The following is a 6,225-nucleotide window of genomic DNA, read 5'->3' as shown; positions in this document are numbered from 1 at the left end:
TTGTAGGATTTTCTACTCTCCAATGTCACCTCTCTGCATTTGTTGGAACTGCTAGGGCAATTGGAAGTGCATTGCATTTGCATATCATCTTCCTCCTCTTTGCGCTCCTTTGTTTATAGAGGCCCATGATGGCAAAATAGATCTATCATGACATCCCATAGCTAGTGCCTATGCACATTGGGGACAATATTGTTATACTAATAACCATAGTGAACATTTCCTTTAAGAGGGTTCTTTAAGGAGCATTAGAAGAGTACTTGATTAAAAGTAGCAAATGAACATTACAATTAATTAGCTTGGCATGAACAATACTTGTAAAAGAGAGAAGGAAAGGATTAGAGAAATTGACAAAAATTGAGGACCGGATTTACTTGGAGCTGGTCCCCCCTCCAAAAGGCTTTTACATTATAGATTCTCCCATGTAGAGAGACTTGGTACAATACAAGATTTGTGTTCCTTGAGACCTCGTTGGTGCAATGAATATGGAAAGCTTCATGCACCAAGATTATGCCCTTAACTATCTTACCAAAGCATTAACTTGTCCTCGCCGGCCTCAGTCCCAAGACCTCAAACACCTTTGAAGGTGGAGAGAGCTAGTAGGGAATGAGGATAAGGAAGAGGAAGAAGAAGTAACATACAAGAACGACATCCTCACTTGATATTACTCTTGTTGCTTAGCATAGCATAATAGCATAGTAATGGAGATGAAGGAGATGGCAAACATGCACTTTCTTTGTATTCCATAGCCATGAGTTGTTGGTGTAGGCTCTCCACTTCTCAATCTTGGAGAAGGAGATGGTGTTCTTGCACAACACACTATGAGAATGAGCGTGTGTGTGAGTGAATGAGAGAGAGTATATGGGCAAGCACACCCTCTCTTTGCTTGGGTCGACCCCCTCTTCTAGCTCTTCCTTAATGGTGAATGGACCTCCTCAAGCCTGGCCAATCACATGCTTTGTGCATATCAAGCAACAAGGGTAGCATTAGGAAAGTGTCCTTCATACCCCTTTGAGAGAGAGGACTTGAATAATTCTCAAAAAATTAGATAAATAAACTTAATTCTCATTGGACCCCTTTAGAGGTCAACCATTAGGCTTTAGGCACTACATGAGGGCAGCATGTGTAGGTGCTTGAGATGTGTCCTTGTTGCCTCTTAGGTCTTAGGCTTGCCTTGAGTGAGTGTGTGTGTGTTCTCTCTCATGCTCCTAGCTTTAGGGCTTGCCCCCCTTCTTGTAGGGATTATGCTGACTTTGATACACCTCACCCGTTGAGCAGCTTAGCCATGAAGCCCCTCAAGCACCATAATACACGACAAGCACCATAATACATGACAAGCACCTCAAGCACCTTAATCATCAAGCATGACAAGCACCTTTGTCAGCAAGCACAACAAGCACCTCAAGCTTGGGTCGGGTTCCCACCTCAAGCTCAACGCTAGCTTGCCTAAGGTCCTAGGTCTAAGGACTTTTAACACTAACCTTTGGAGGTTGTAGACGGCTGGAAAGTCACTATGTGGGAACGTCTTCTTAGAAGATGGGCAGCGAACTACTTAGTAATTACAGTAAACCCGAAGTGTATAAATAGGGCCCATTACATTGTAATCGGGTTGGCAATTGTTATCACTTGGGTTAGCGCTTTGGCTATTATTGTACTTGAGAATCATTGGCAGTATTGTCGGCTGTACTTTCTCTTTGTAATCATATTCGCTGTAATCTTGATCTGTAACCCCAATCATGGCATATATTTCAGTTATACTTACTTCTCGTCCACTCTTCTGAATCTGAATCTGAATCTGAACCTTAATTCTAGTACCTAAGTCTGATTCTTATTTCAGTATCCACATTCCAGTTTAGTCTCTGATTCCTATTCAGTCCGCTATCTGAAATCTTCCCATACTAGTAGCTGAAATCTTTCAACACTGGAATTAGCTGTCTCAAGAGATCAGCTCCAATTCCATTTTGGCGATCACGGTGGCTCAAGCTGAAGCTCGTTGATTGAAAGACTCTTCTCCCAGTTGAAGTTTTCAGCAATGGCACCAAAATCCAATCGTGGCCGGAAATCTACCATTCGTGTAGACCCCATTCCTGAGGAGTCTGGAAGAGAGTCTGACCCAAAGCAAGAGAAGATGACTGACACTGAGGCTCACGAGGAGCATAGTCAGGCTGATGAGGCGCAGGACTCACAGCACTCCAGTCATTCTCGACGCCGACGGGCAGAACGGGAAGCACGGAAGACAAAGAGTTCCAAGAATTCTCAGTCTTTCCAGAGAGATGAGGATACCAAGGGCAGTAAGGGAAGTCACCGTACTTCTAGCAGACAAACCAGAGAAGACACTGACACTGAAACAGAGACAGAGATTGATTGGGATGCTGACATTGACAATTGCAAGAAAGCTCCCAAGCGTCATTCTGAAGCCAAGAAGAGAAGTGCCAGGATCAGTAGTAATCGAAATGATTACACAGCTTCCCTGAAGATTTCCTTTCCAATATTCAAAGGGGGGAAAAAGGATGATCCAGATGTTCACATACAAGCTTTCGAGCAGTATGTTGAACTAAAAAACATTGATGAGGATGATTGGGGGGAATATTTTTCACAAACCTTGAAGGAGGCAGCGAGGAAATGGTATTACCATTACCCTGCATGCCAGCTGAGATCATATAACAAATTGCTTAAGGCCTTCAGGTTGGAATATTCAGACAATAGAGGGGACGAAGATATTCTCTGTGAATTAGATAAGATCAAACAGAGAAATTTGTCAGTCCGCAGCTATGTGGAAAAGATAAAAGAGCTAACCAGGCAGTTGCAAGAACGGGCGTCTGAGAATAGATTGAGGGCATGGTTCCTGAATGGGTTCAGAAGCAAGAAGCTTAGGGAACAAGAAGTACCAGCCCCTACAAAAAAATTCAATGATCTGGTCCAAAGGGCATTAAAGCTAGAACAGCAGGCTAAGAAGGAGAAGAGCCACAAGAAGCGTAGGACCACTAGTAGTAGCTCTGCTACTGAAACTTCTGATTCCAGTGAAATGTCCAGTAGCTCCGAGAGCAGCTCCAATGAACGAGCAAAGGAGAAATCAAAGAAGGGATCATGGACCAAGAAAATTGAAGAGATGGCTAGGCAAATTGCAGAAATTAGCCACACAAGACAGCCAGTCCGGAAGATGGAGACTTGGTGTTCAAGATGCAAATCCAAGGACCATATCTCCACTGAATGTCCACAATGTACCTACTGCAAGGCCTTTGGTCACCTATGGAATAATTGTGGCATTAGAATTCACCATTTTAAGAAAGGGAAGGATCTGTCAGTGGTTGCCTACACTGAACCAATGAAGGTAGAACCATTCAAAGTAGCTCAAGAGGAGAGACCAGGTACCAGTGGTACTGGTCAAGGACGTGGCAGATACCAACTAGGAATGGGCAGAGGAAGAGGAAGAGGCAACTTCCAGAACAGGAGCATGAATTGCTATACTTGTGGGAAGTATGGTCATTTTGCAGCCCAATGTCCAAATGCACCTGTAACGACTACTACTGAGGCTAAGGCACCAGAGCCAGTTCCAGTCAGGGTGGTTACCAGGAGGAAGGGAGTAGTCATTGAAGAAATCCCAGACATTTCAGAAGTACCAGTTAATCCTAACAGCAGCAAGTGGGCTCAAAAAAGGGAAGTTTGGAAGGCCAAAGGTAAATAAAAGGTGGTAGATGAGTGGCAAGAGCAGTGGGAACTAGAAGCTAAAATCACGAAGGATTTAGCTAAGAAGCTGCCAGAGCAGCCAGAAAGTTCCGAAGCTAGAGTCATTCAGAGGATATCAGCCCAATCGACTAATAAAGATCAGTCAGTACCGGCCATGATAGAGACCATGCTAGCTGTGGTACATGGACTAGCTAATGAAATGGGAGTGGATGGAAAGAATAGAAGCACTGCAAAAGAAGAATGGTAGTGTGAAGATACCAGTTCTTCAAGCTCTGACAATCAGTCTCACCAAGAGAGAGAAGAAATTCATGTGAAAATTTGTGATAGAATCTAGAAGTTGACTGTAGAGCTGGAGGATATAAGAAAGACCTTACCTGAGGTGGCCAACTTTATCAGACAGCGCAGGAAGACTGAGGCAGAGGCTAGAACAGTGGACCTGACGGCTGTCCGGGATGATGAAGTTTCACTTATTCAAGTAGACTACAAGGTCATGAAGCAGTGGGAACCTCTCTCAAGCGTTATCCTGGATGGAGGGACAGGAGTCAACATAATGGGATCCCATATTCAGCAAAGAATGGGTATCATTAATATGAAACCAGCACCATTCAAAGTGAGAATGGCAAATCATACAGATGTACAGGCGATGGGTATGATTGAAAACATGCAGATAAGATTTGGGAGGGAGAAATTCAAAACCATTTTTCTAGTCCTAGATGTGCAGGGAGCATATGGAATGCTACTAGGGCGCCCACGGTTAAGAACAACACATGCTATTCATGACTATGCAAACCAAACTCTGACCATAGAAGGGGCTAGTGGGCAAAATCCAAATCCAGACCAACAATACCAGGAGCTGGAAAAAGGAACTGAGGCCGAAGGAGTTGTGTCAGAAGTACAGAGCCAAGAAAATCGAGCGAATGCTAGCAGCTATGAACATATTTCCTTTGGCAGAAATCGACTTGAATGCCGTCTTGCTGAACAAAGAGCAGGCTGAACAGTTTACCGAAGTCAATGCAGGGGAAAGAACAGTTCAGCTAACTAGAAGAATAGAGGAACTAGTTGATACTGGTATAGTAGAGGAACCAGTATGTTCTGAAGAATACCAACTGGATCAGAATAATGATTCAGAAATGAATGGACCATCCTAGGACTACGCTGAAGAATCGACCAAACGAAAAGGAGGCAGACCAAACTGGTTGCTCCCAGACGATCAGGAAGTAGAAGAGTGGAACCTAGGATCATAGGAAAATCCCAAAATGATCAAGGTTAACAAGCACCTCAACCTAGCAATGAAAGAAAAGGCACAAAAAATGTTCCAGAACTATAAATATGTGTTTGCCTGGGAACATACAGATTTGAAGGGAGTAGATCCTGAAGTCTGTCAGCACCGAATACCACTGAAACCGGATGCTAGGCCAGTAAGATTGCAAAGATACCGGATGAACCCCAACTATGCAAAGAAGGTCAAGGAGGAGATTGATAATCTTCTCAAGGCTGGGTTCATTACGGAAGTGGCAAGCAGTGATTGGTTATTTCCCATAGTTGTCGTTCCCAAAAAGAATGGGAAATTGAGGGTTTGTGTCGACTATAGGAAACTAAATACCCAGACTATTAAGGATCCATTTCCCTTACCTTTTACTGATATGTTGCTTGATGAGATCGCAGGATATGAAATGTATAGCTTCATGGATGGTTATAGCGACTATAACCAGTTACAGATCGCTCTTGAAGATAGAGCCAAGACCACTTTCATCACTGAGTGGGGAGCTTTCATGTATCTGGTGATGCCTTTTGGCCTATGCAATGCACCAGCTACTTTTCAACGGTGTATGATGGAGATGTTTAATGAATTTCTTCATCGATTCCTCGCCATTTTTATGGATGACTTCACTGTCTATTCAGATGAGGAACATCACCTTCTATTCCTAGAGATGGTTTTTAAACGATGTCAGGAGAAGAGGATTTGTTTGAATCCATTCAAATTTGTTTTTCTAGTATGGAAGGGACAGCTACTAGGACATGTGGTTTCCCGCAATGGAATAGAGATGGCCTATGACAAAATACAGTGTGTCCAGCAAGCTAAAGCACCCAGAACTGCTTTAGAGTTGAGTTCTTTCTTGGGTTATGTGAATTTCTATAGAAGATTTGTACACAAGTTTGTTTCTCAAGCAGTACCACTCTATGAGCTTACCAAGAAGACCAGTAAGTTCAACTGGACTGCTGAGTGTGAGGAAAGTTTCCAGAATTTGAAAAAAGCTATTACCAATAAACCAATCCTTAAGCAGCCAAATTGGGATATTATTTTCCATGTACATGTAGATGCCTCAGGATTGGCAATGGGGGCAATATTAGCTCAGCCAGATGGAAGAACAGACTATCCGGTTTATTTTGCAAGAACTAAAAAACAGTCAGGCTGAACAAGGCTATACGACTACTGAGAGAGAAGCCCTCTGAATGGTTTTTAGCACCACGAAGTTCAGGCATTACCTGTTGGGAAAGTTATTCCATTTTTATGTGGATCATCAAGCTCTTCTGTTTCTG

Source organism: Adiantum capillus-veneris, chromosome 8 (assembly GCF_014529385.1).
Source record: "Adiantum capillus-veneris isolate H3 chromosome 8, ASM1452938v2, whole genome shotgun sequence".
NCBI lineage: Eukaryota > Viridiplantae > Streptophyta > Polypodiopsida > Polypodiales > Pteridaceae > Adiantum > Adiantum capillus-veneris.
The sequence above is the reverse complement of the archived record's forward strand: the minus strand, read 5'-3'. Positions refer to the sequence as shown.